The 12,607-nt window shown below is 44.0% G+C and overlaps 2 long non-coding RNA genes across 2 annotated transcripts; both read left to right on the top strand.

Moving 5' to 3' along the window:
* The first annotated feature begins 985 nt into the window (after nt 1-985).
* Nucleotides 986-9,952, top strand: LOC117667122 (uncharacterized). Its single transcript, XR_015734583.1, has 6 exons — nt 986-1,549; nt 4,879-8,672; nt 8,758-8,830; nt 8,982-9,502; nt 9,655-9,727; nt 9,881-9,952. It is a non-coding gene; the product is annotated as an uncharacterized LOC117667122 (long non-coding RNA).
* A 149-nt stretch (nt 9,953-10,101) lies between these two features.
* LOC148113557 (uncharacterized) lies at nt 10,102-12,397 on the top strand. The gene is made up of 4 exons (XR_015734584.1): nt 10,102-10,174; nt 10,327-10,399; nt 10,553-10,624; nt 10,774-12,397. It is a non-coding gene; the product is annotated as an uncharacterized LOC148113557 (long non-coding RNA).
* Nucleotides 12,398-12,607: the final 210 nt, after the last annotated feature.

The following is a 12,607-nucleotide window of genomic DNA, read 5'->3' as shown; positions in this document are numbered from 1 at the left end:
CTCAGTTTCTCCCATCAGCATGCCCTAGCTTTCTCCTGCATTTCTGCCACAGAGAGGCACCTGCGGAGGGTTGAACCGGCAGAGATCGGAGAAGGCACAGGTGGCAAAAATGCAGGAGAAAGCTAGCATACTCCGGGGGGAGAAACTGCGATCGGGGAAGGCCCCGTGCATGTGTGGCAGAGACCCGAAGACCAGCTGGCCAGAGGGAGGTGTGCACACATGTGCGGTGGAGCTGGGCTGGGTGACAGCTGGCATGCCCGGAGAGAGGACTCTGTGTGCCACCTGTGGCACTTGTTCCATAGGTTCGACATCATGGGTATAGAGACTCCTGCTTGTGCAGGAGGTTGGACTAGAAGATCTCCAAGGACACTTCCAACTCTGTTATTCTCTGTCAAAAAAAAATCAGTTTTTCTATCAAATTCACTTTTGTATGCATGTGTGTGTGCGTGCATTCGCGGGTGTGTCTGCATTTTTTAAGTCAGTGATCTTATGACATGTTAACTTTACTGTGGGTTTTTGTATTTATTTATATTATAAAATTTATAAATAAATAAACTTTTTAAAATAAATGAATTATTATTAGTGTTGTTGTTGTTGTTGTTGTTTGTTGTTGTTGTTGTTGTTATTATTATTATTATTATTATTATTATTATTATTATTATTATTATTATTATTATTATTATTATTATTATTATTATTATTATTATTATTATTTCTTTATTAGCCACCTTGGCTCCCTTTGTGCAATATAAATAGCCATCTAAAATGTTCAGATAAACCAATATGGATGTGCCATAAGCTGTATATGCAGACAAGGTGGAATCTTCAGCTGGGAATAAGGTTCAGTGTATCATGTGAACCCATCTGGGTAGTCAAGGATCTGGGCAGCTTGGTCTTCCCTGCCAATCTCAGACCTCTCTGCCTCCTCCCCTCCCTCCATTATGACATCAGAGATGACCCAACACAGATCACTTGCATAAACCTCAGTCCCTGGGGAGGGGAGAGGGCAGACTCCCTTTTCAGGGAGATTGTTGGTAAGTGGCAGGTTATACTGAGCTGCTTAGCCAGTTGCGAGAGATGGGCACACACAATCTCCCTAAATGGGTTTCATTTAAAGGTAAAGCAAGGAGTTTGAGATGAGGAGTTCTAGTCCTGCAATAGGCAGGAAAGCCAAGGACTGAGAAATCCCAGCAATTGCCCACAACCACAAAGGAGTGAATGATGGATGTTCCACATCAGGGACGGAGAAGCAAGCAGCTCCCAGAGGAGGAAAAGGGAGTGCGCCTCCAGCCAAAGGGTCCTGCTTTTGCTATGAAAAGGAGGGGCACTGAGCTGCCAAGTGTCTTGCACCAAAATTGATGATGGCTCCCCAGCCTCCGAGCCAACCAAAGAAGAAAATATTTCCACTGAAATCAAGTAAGAGAACTCATGCAGGGCAACAAGTTGTAGAGTTCTCCCCTCCATCCATGAGGGGGAGGGAACTCCGACCTTTGCCAAGATGGGATCAGTCTTCTATAAGGGTAACCATGAAGGAGAAGATGACCTGATGGTAAGTGGCATCACCATCCCTATGACTGCCAGGGTGGAGATTTTGGGGTCTTCCTCAAATATAAAGGGGATCCTTCTGGCCCTGTGGGGGTACACCAGGTACCTGGTTATCCCCCAGGTGGTAGCAAAGCTAGGGATGAGGCTAAGGAAGCCTACAGCATTTTCCCAGCTAGAAAGTTTGATAAGTGCCAGCGATCTGCCTAACCAAGCCTGTGAAGCTGAAAGCTGGGACCCACACAGAGACTATTTGATTTATTGTGACCTTTGGGATGACAGAGGCCATGGTCCTAGGCCTGGCATGGTAGAAAAATTGGAGCCCATCTGTCAATTGGGATAGAGACAGGTGGTGGATGCGAAGGAAAGTATCAAACTGGCAAAAGTTAGGTAAAGTGCTAAGAAGCCACCTCACGCCTATGGTTAAGAAAGTGAAAGTGGAAATTGCCAATAAACTAGAGGGAGGCGTTGGCTCAGAGCCATTGATTCCTAAAGAGTGTCATGACCTGGCCATGGTTTTTAGCAAAAAGGAGTCCGACACACTTCCACCCCATTGCCCACAGACTGTGCCATTGAGATCATGTCTTGGGTCAAGTTACCAAAGCTATCTTCAGTGGCGCCCATAGAAATGGAGGAACTCCGCACTTCATAGGCAAACATTTGGGCAAGGGCTTCATTCAACTAGCCAAATCAAGGGTGGTAGCCCCTATGTTTTTTAACAAACATAAGGATGGGTTCCTTAGTCTGTGCGTCAACTTTAGAGGACTAAACTATACATATGTAGAAAATATATATCCACTCCCATTGTTGAAAGACATATTGGGGCACCGCACAAAGAAGAGAATTAAGGAAGGGGGTGAATGGAAAACCACATTCAACTGCCCCTGAGCTGCTACCAGTTAAGGGTGATGCTGTTTGGACTACAGGGGCCCCCAGCAGTGTTCATGCAGTTAATAAATGAAGTCCTGCATAAACACCTGTACAAAGGAATTCTGATCTATCTGGATGTTATATTAATCTATACCAAAACCAAGGAGGAGCATGTGAAATTGGTCAGAATGGTAGTTGAGAAACTGCGGAGGGCTCAACTTTATGCAAAGTTATCCAAGCGTGATTTCCATAAGACCAGCATAGACTACCTAGGGTACCAGATCTTGAAAGTTGGCATAGAGAAGGATCTGGGAAGGTCTGAATAATACTAGAGTGACATCCCCTTGAATGAGGAAACAGTTGTAAAGTTTTATTGGCTTTGCATACTTCTATCGCCAATTCATCTCCACATTCACTCAAATAGCCCTACCGATCACAAATTTGTTGCTGACAAGGTGGGGAAACCAAACACAAGCCCAGCCAACCTCTGAACTGCCCACTCGAATGCCAAACTATATTCAAGAAGCTAAAGCATCTTTTCATCGCTGAGCTGGTGCTGAAGCACTCTGACCCAGACAAGCCCTATGTAATACAAGAAGACGCCAGTGATGTGGCCATTTTTTTTTATTATTATTATTAAATTTATATACCACCCTACTCCCGAAGGACTCAGGGTGGTGAACAGCCAAAAGATAAAATACACATAGTACAAACGTTAAAAACCATTTAAAATACATTAAATAATTTGGCCCAAAACAAATTTAAAACACCCAATTTATAAGACAAATTTAAAAATAGCAATTTAAAAGGGAAGTTAGGCCAGACCAGCCTGCTGGAATAGGAATGTTTTGAGGGCACGGTGGAAACTGCACAGATCCGGGATCCTCCGTATCTCCGGGGGGAGCTCGTTCCAGATGGCAGGTGCCCCCACAGAGAAGGCTTTCCCCCTGGGGGCCACCAGTTGACACTGTTTGACCGATGGCACCCTGAGAAGCCCCTCTCTATGGAAGCGTACTGGTCGGTGAGAGGCTACTGGTGGCAGAAGGCGGTCTTGTAGATACCCCAGTCCTAAGCCATGGAGCGCTCTAAAGGTGGTAACCAAAATCTTGAAGCGCACCCAGAAGACCACCGGGAACCGGTGCAGCTTGCGCAGGAGGGGAGTCACATGGGAGCTCCATGTCACTCCCATAACCACCCACACAGCTGCATTCTGGACCAGCTGGAGCCTCCAAGTGCTCCTCAAGGGGAGCCACATGTAAAGAGCATTACAGTAGTCCAGGTGGGAAGTGACTGTACTTAACAAGTCCCGATCCAGAAAGGGACACAACTGGCGGATCAGGCGGACCTAATAAAAAGTCCTCCCGGCCACAGCTGTCAAATGCTCTTCTAAAGACAGCCGTGAGTCCAGGAGGACACCCAAGTTGTGAGCCCTCTCCATGGGAGCCAACGACTCGCCCCTAATAGTCAGTGATGGCACCAACTGACTATATTGGGACGTCAGAAACCACAGCCACTCGGTCTTGGATGGGTTGAGCCTGAGTCTGTTTCTCCCCATCCAGATCCGTACAGCTTCCAGGCACCAGGACATCACTTCAAGGGGACCATTGGGGTGGGCCGTGAGGGTGGTGCTCCTCCAGAAGAATGAAAAAGGGTAGTTTCAGCCTTGTGCCTACATATTCCACAAGCTCTCTGAGACTGAGAGGTGATGGGCTAGCTGGGAAAAGGAAGCCCTTTGCTGGGCTCGCCTAACCTGGAGGCAATTCCTGAAAGGTAGTAAGTTTCCTTTTAAGGTGTGGATGGAACAAAAGAACTTAGAAGTACTGAAGTCTCCCCAAAAGCTGTTTCCCAAGCAGGTCTAATGGGTCCAATATTTCAATTGCTTCAACTTCACTCTCTTGCTATCTACCAGGACAGTGAAATATTTTGGCAAATGTCCTCTCACGAATGCCACAGTACAACAGTGCTTGAGAGGAGGTTGTCAACTCCATCATTCCCTCCAAACAAGTAGCAGCACTGGCCCGCATGAGAATAGAATAGAATAGAATAGAATAGAATAGAATAGAATAGAATAGAATAGAATAGAATAGAATAGAATAGAATAGAATAGAATAGAATTCTTTATTGACCAAGTGTGATTGGACACAGAAGGAATTTGTCTTTGGTGCATATGCTCTCAGTGTACATAAAAGAAAAGATACATTCATCAAGAATAATAAGGTTCAACACTTAATGATAGTCATAGGGAACAAATAAGCAATCAAATCATATTAGGAAACAGTCAATATAAATTGTAAGGATACAAGCAACAAATTTCCAGTCATATAGTCATAAGTGGGAGGAGATGGGTGATAGGAACGATGAGAAGACTAATAGTAGTGCAGACTTAGTAAATAGTTTGACAGTGGTGAGGGAATTATTTGTTTAGCAGAGTGATGACATTCGGGAAAAAACTGTTCTTGTGTCTAGTTGTTCTGGACAGCAGGAAGTAACACCATCACAGCTGACCGAAGACCTAACACAACCCTAAAAGAAGCCAGAAATGAGTGGTTCCAACAACACAAAGGCAAGTTGTCCTTAAGAGATGGACTGGCATTGATGGGGAGTAAATTATATATCCCGTTGAGCCCCAGGAACTTAATATTGCAGCTAAGCCATTTGGATTTGTGAAAAACTTTCACCTCATTATTTATTTATTTATTTATTTATTTATTTATTTATTCATTTATTTATTGTCATATTTATATGCTGCCCTTCTCCTAAGGGACTCGGGGTGGCTCACAGAATAAAACAACTCAACAATAAATAAAATTAAAATGTTAAAATCCGATTTAAAAATCCCAAATCCCCAAATTAAAATGCACGGCAGATCAGGGAATTTGCTGAAAGAGCCATGTCTTTAACTCGGCGCGGAAGGTGCGGAGGTCAGGGGCCATCTGGAATCCAGTGGGTAAACCATTCCAGAGGGTCGGTGCGACCACAGAGAACGCCCTCATCCTGGGGGCCACCAGCTGACACTGTCTGGCTAATGGGACTTGGAGGAGGGCAGTCCTATGTGAGCGCACTGGGCGGTAGGAGACTGGTAGGAGGTAGTCCTGCAAGTACCCCGGGTCCATGCCATGAAGGGCTTTATAGGTGAGCACCAGCACCTTGAAGCGGATCCGGAGGACCACCGGCAACCAGTGCAGCTCGCGCAACAATGGTGTTATATGGGAGTAACGGGAAGCACCTGTAAAAACCCACGCAGCCGCATTCTGGACCATTGGAGCCTCTGGGTCCACCCCAAGGGCAGGCCCATGTAGAGGGCATTGCAGTAATCCAGCCGAGAAATAATGAGAGCATGAGTGACCGTACGGAGGGCATCCCTGTCTAGGAAAGGGCACAACTGGCGCACCAGGCAAACCTGTGCAAAAGCCCCCCTTGTCACAGCCGTCAGATGGTCCACCAAGGACAGCCGTGAGTCAAGGAGGATGCCAAGATTACAAACCCTTTCCGAGGGAGCTAGACACTCCCCTCCCATCAGAAGCGATGGGGATACTAGATCATGAGATGCCGGCATCCACAGCCACTCTGTCTTGGAGGGGTTGAGTCTGAGCCTGTTCCTACCCATCCAGACCCGCACCACCTCTAGGACATCACAGAAAGGGCATCGCTGGGTTGATCCGGGTTGGAGATGTAAAGTTGGGTATCATCAGCATACTGATGATACCTCACCCCGAAACTACGAATGATCTCACCCAGCAGTTTTGATGAGGCAGTTTTGGTGGCAGTGGATGAAGAAAGACATAGAGGCCTATCTAGCCAGCTTCCATGGATGTCCTTCAGCAAAGAAGTTGCCCGGTAAAACCACTAGGACTGTTGAAGATGGTGGCTAGCCCCAGGGTACCCAGGAGGGAGATATATATGGACTTTATTGTGTAGCTTACAGAGAGTACATGGAATACTGTGACCTGGGTCATTCCAAACTTGTTTTTCAAGCAAGCCCACTTTTTGGTGTATCCTACAATTCCCTCTGCTTGGTCCCTGGGTAAATTTTCCATTCAGCATGTGTATGAATGCTGCATGGCATTCCAAAATGCATAACATTCCATTGCTAGATTCCACCCTGTTGGATAATTTCTGTCCTGTCTCCAATCTTTCCTTTTTGGGGAAGGTTGTTGAGAAGGTGGTTGCATGGCAACTCCAGAGGTTTCTGGATGAAACATATTATCTAGACCCCCACCAGTAAAGGATTCAGGCCTGGATTTGGGACAGAAATGGCATTGGTTTGGATGATCTTTGGAGGGATCGGGATTGGGGTAGTGCATGGATCCTTGCTCTATTTGACCTCTCGGTGGCTTTTGATACCATCGGCCATGGTATTCTTCTGGAGTGGCTTTAGGGATGGGAGTGGGGGGCCTTGTGCTATCCTGGTTCACTTCCTTCCTTTGTGGCTGCTTTCAATCAGTGTTGATAGGAGAGGAGAGATCCACCCCTCACCCACTGCTTTGTGGGGTTCTGCAGGATTCGGTATTCTCTCCATTCCTGTTCAACATTTATATTAAACCACTAAGAGAGATCATTTGTCACCATGGACTGAGGTATCATCTATATGCTGATGATACTCAGCTGTATGTCTCGGCCCGTGGTGAGTTAAGTGATGTCATCTCATCCTCTCACAGTGACTGTTAGGGACTGGATGGGGAGCAACAGGTTGAAACTAAACCCTGACAAGACAGAGTGACTCTGGGTTTGGAGTTCATTGACTCAGGGAGAATTGCCACCACTAGTCTTGGATGGGATGACACTATGCCAAACAGACCCTGTACGTAACCTGGGGATCCTCCTGAACTTATGACTCCTGCTTGAAGAGCAGAACCTAGTCACAGAAATTCATAACCTAGTCACTTCCCATCGTGAGTATTACAACACGCTCTACATGGGGCTACCCTTAAAGAGTATATGGAAGGACAATTGGTTTAGCGATTTTTGGAAAATAAACCAGAGATTTTTATTTCTACTCCTGCAGTAGGCATCATATGTTCTACTCATATTATAACCATGACTGGAGGATTCATGAACGAGAAAATCAAAAGGAGAAGGTATGTTCTATTCTAGAATACCCATGAAAGCTACCTGAACGACTTTGTACAATTCACCAGGAAAAGGTGAGTTTTACTCCTGGGGATGGGTGATAGTTGTTTGAATGATGTTGAGCCTTAATACTAGAGATTTTTATTTCTACTGCGGGAGTATTAATAACAGGTTCTCCTACTACAGAAAGCAGGACTGGAAGATTCGTGATAAAGTTAATGAACAGGGGAAGGTGAGTTTTATTCTGTAATACTAAGGAAACCTGCCTGAATGACTTTGTACAATCACAAGGAAAAGCTGAGTTTTGCTCCTGAGGACGGGTGATAGTTTTTGAGTGATGTTGAGCCATTAAACAACAGATTTGTATTTCTATTCCTGCACTATGGATAACAGGCTCTCCTACTATGGTAAGCATGACTGGAAGATGCGTGACCAAGTAAATCAACAGGAGAAGGTGAGTTCTGTTCTAGAATACTCATGAAATCAGCCTCAGTGACTTTATACAATTCACCAAGAAAAGGTGAGTATTACTCCTGGGGTATGGATGACATTGGGTTGAGTACGTTTGGCCCAATAACCAAGATCCTTCTATTTCTATTCCTGCAGAAGGAATAATAGGTTCTACTCAAATGATAAACATAACGGGAGGATTCATGACCATGTAAATCAACAGTAGAAGGTGAGTTTTATTCCAGAATACTCATGAAAGCGGCCTGAATGACTTTGTACAATTCACATCGAAAAGGTGAGTATTACTTCTGGGGTCCGGATGACAATTGATTGAGTACCTTTGGACCAATAACCAAGAGTTTTTTATTTCTATTCCTCCAATGGGCATGATGTGTTCTACTAATACTGTAACCATGACTGGAGGATTCGGGACCAAGTAAATCAATAGGGGAAGGTGAGTTTTATTCTGTAATACTCAGGAAACCTGCTGAATGACTTTGTACAATTACGAGAAAAGGTGAGTTTTACTCTTGGGGACGGGTGATAGTTGTTTGAGTGATGTTGACCCATTAAAAAACAGACTTTATTTCTATTCCTGCAGTATGGATAAAAGGTTCTTCTACTACAGTAAGCATGACTGGAAGATGCGTGACTGAGTAAATCAAGAGCAGAACATGAGTTTTATTCTGTAATACTCAGGAAAGCTTTCTGAATGACTTTGTATAATTCACATTGAAAAGGTAAGTATTATTCCTGGTGTCTGGATGACAGTTGATTGAGTACCTTTGGACCAATAACCAAGAATTTTTATTTCTATTCCTCCAGTAGTCATGATGTGTTCTACTCCTACTGTAACCATGACTGGAGGATTTGTGACCAAGTAAATCAAAAGGACAAGGTGAGTTCTATTCCAGAATACTCATGAAAGTTGCCTGAATGACTTTGTACAATTCACCAGGAAAAGGTGAGTATTATTTTGGGGTACAGGCGACATTTGGTTGAGTACCCTTGGCCCAATAACCAAGAGACTTCTATTTCTATACCTGCAGAAGGAATAATAGGTTCTATTAAATGGTAAATATGATGGGAGGATTTGTGACCGAGTAAATCAACAGCAGAACGTGAGTTTTATTCTGTAATACTCAGGAAAGCTTCCTGAATGACGTTGTACAATTCACATTGAAAAGGTGAGTATTATTCCTGAGGTCCTGATGACAATTGATTGAGTACCTTGGGACCAATAACAAAGAGATTTTTATTTCTATTCCTCCAGTAGGCATGATATCTTCTCCTCATACTGTAACCATGACTGGAGGATTCATGACCAAGTAAATCAAAAGGACATGGTGAGTTCTATTCCAGAATACTCATGAAAGCTGCCTGAATGACTTTGTACAATTCACTAGGAAAAGGTGAGTTTTACTCCTGGGGATGGGTGATAGTTGGTTGAGTGATGTTGAGCCATTAAACAACAGATTTTTATTTCTACTCTTGCAGTATGGATAACAGATTCTCCTGCTACGGTAAGCAGGAACGGAAGATTTGTGACCAAGCAAACAAAAAGGAGAAGGTGAGTTCTATTCTAGAATATTCATGAAAGCTGCCTGAATGAGTTTGTACAATTCACATTGAAAAGGTGGGTATTACTCCTGGGGTATGGACGACAGTTGATCAAATGACTTTAGGCTAATAACAAAGAGATTTTTATTTCTATTCCTCCAGTAGGCATCATGTGTTCTACTCATACTGTAACTGTGACTGGAGGATTCATAACCAAGTCAATCAAAAGGAGACGGTGAGTATTATTCCAAAATACTCATGAGAGCTGCTTGAATGACTTTGTACAATTCACCAGGAAAAGGTGAGTATTACTCCTCGGGTACGGATCACAGTTGATCGAGTAACTTTGGGCTAATAACAAAAAGATTTTTATTTCTATTCCTCCAAGAGGCATAATGTGTTCTACTCATACTATAATGATGACTGGAGGATTCATGACCAAGTAAATCAACAGGGGAAGGTGAGTTTTATTCTGTAATACTCAGGAAACCTGCCTGAATGACTTTGTACATTCATGATGAAAAGGTGAGTTTTACTCCTGGGATGGGTGATAGTTGGTTGAGTGATGTTGAGCCATTAAACAACAGATTTTTATTTCTACTCTTGCAGTATGGATAACAGATTCTCCTGCTACGGTAAGCAGGAACGGAAGATTTGTGACCAAGCAAACAAAAAGGAGAAGGTGAGTTCTATTCTAGAATACTCATGAAAGCTGCCTGAATGAGTTTGTACAATTCACATTGAAAAGGTGAGTATTACTCCTGGGGTATGGACGACAGTTGATCAAATGACTTTAGGCTAATAACAAAGAGATTTTTATTTCTATTCCTCCAGTAGGCATCATGTGTTCTACTCATACTGTAACTGTGACTGGAGGATTCATAACCAAGTCAATCAAAAGGAGACGGTGAGTATTATTCCAAAATACTCATGAGAGCTGCTTGAATGACTTTGTACAATTCACCAGGAAAAGGTGAGTATTACTCCTCGGGTACGGATCACAGTTGATCGAGTGACTTTGGGCTAATAACAAAAAGATTTTTATTTCTATTCCTCCAAGAGGCATAATGTGTTCTACTCATACTATAATGATGACTGGAGGATTCATGACCAAGTAAATCAACAGGGGAAGGTGAGTTTTATTCTGTAATACTCAGGAAACCTGCCTGAATGACTTTGTACATTCATGATGAAAAGGTGAGTTTTACTCCTGGGATGGGTGATAGTTGGTTGAGTGATGTTGAGCCATTAAACAACAGATTTTCATTTCTACTCGTGCAGTATGGATAACAGGTTCTCCTACTACGGTAAGCAGGACTGGAGGATTCGTGACCAAGTAAATTCACAGGACAAGGTGAGTTCTATTCTAGAATACTCATGAAAGCTTCCTGAATGACTTTGTACAATTCACCAGGAAAAGGTGAGTATTACTCCTGGCATACAGACGACACTTGGTTGAGTGATGCTGGGCCAATAAACAACAGATTTTTATTTCTTCTCCTGCAGTATGGATAATAGGTCCTTCTACTATGGTAAGCATGACTGGAAGATGCGTCACCAAGTAAATCAACAAGGGAAGGTGAGTTTTATTCCAGAATACTGAGGAAACCTGCCTGAATGACTTTGTACAATCACAAGGAAAAGGTGAGTTTTACTCCTGGGGATGGGTGATAGTTGGTTGAGTGATGCTGAGTCATTAAACAACAGATTTTTATTTCTACTCCTAAAGTATGGATAACAGGTTCTCCTGCTACGGTAAGCAGGACTGGAAGATGTGTGATCAAGTAAATCAACAGGAGAAGCTGAGTTCTATTCTAGAATACTCATGAAAGCTGCCTGAATGACTTTGTAAAATTCACATTGAAAGGGTGAGTATTAATCCTGGGGTACAGACAACATTTGGTTGAGTACCTTGCCCAATAACCAAGAAACTTCTATTTTTATTCCTGCAGAAGGAATAATAGGTTCTCCAGCATGCTGCTTGGAGAATCCAAATGTTGGGTTGTTCCTCAGCTTGATTGCCAGACTGGGTGAATGTTTCTTTAAGAAACATCCTTGGCCACTCCTCCTTCGCTCGGCTGAGCTCCAGTTTATTCACTCAGTCGAGCCAGAGACTGGTTTTTTCCTTGGCTCTGGCAATTCAGGCTGAAGCATAATCTTCTTTGGATTTTTACAAGCACCTTTGCTGTTTTTCGTCTAAAACTGTCCCTCAGAGCGGTGTGGATTGTGGTTTCAAGTGTATCAGCTGTTTGTCGGTTCGGCGCTAATTACCAGGACTGCTGGCGGTGGGTGAGTTGCCCTGGGTCTCCAGGCAGGCTCCCCCCCTCACTTCTGAGTATCCTCGGAGCTATACCTGTTGAGGCACCTCCGAGTGAATTTCTCTGCCACCGCCAGATCCGTTGGTTTCCGGAAAGCCGGCTACACCATCCCCGCCTTCCACACCGCTCCTACGATCTTTGGGCAGCCAGGAGTCCCTGCTTAATACAAAAAAATGGCAAACTCCTTCTGTGATGGCTTCGTGGCACTGATTGGGCTCTTCCAGCCGAGCGCACCTTTCTAATTGAGCTCCCTCACTCTGCAGAGGCGCTGGGGGGCAAAATATGAGCCGCGCACCATTTTGCCTTCTTCTTCGTCGCCACCATTTCCTCAGAAACTGTGCTAGCGGCGGCAGATAGCGCAAATATGATCACGTTGCCCTTTTGCCTGCTGGATTACAGAGTTGGTGAGGAGCCTGTGTGAAGTGGCTTACTGAGGTGTTCTGACACCTGTTGGCCATTATTTCTTGCTGTTTGTGAGCTGTATCCACCTGGACTGACTTCACGGCTCCATTGATTGTTAGGTCCTGTGGCCTATTTGCCTTTCCTTGTCGTTGCTGTTTTCCTGTTTTGAAAAAAAAAAAAACAAATTAATTATTTAATCAATTTACTATTATTCAATTCTGTCAACTTACCTCGGATCACCTTGTTCTAATGGCGGAGTCGGATCTGTCCTCTGATATTGACCATTCCTATAGTCCACCTGAGGTTAAAAAACGCTCCAAGGCTCCTGCCAAATCTGCCAAACATCAAACTGTTCGTGCACATTCGGCTAGTCCTAACCCTACCACGTGCACTGC

The sequence above is a fragment of the Pantherophis guttatus genome, chromosome 5 (assembly GCF_059756535.1).
Source record: "Pantherophis guttatus breed Tessera chromosome 5, ASM5975653v1, whole genome shotgun sequence".
Lineage (NCBI taxonomy): Eukaryota > Metazoa > Chordata > Lepidosauria > Squamata > Colubridae > Pantherophis > Pantherophis guttatus.
Note: the sequence above shows the minus strand (reverse complement) of the source record. Positions and strands in the feature narration are given on the sequence as shown.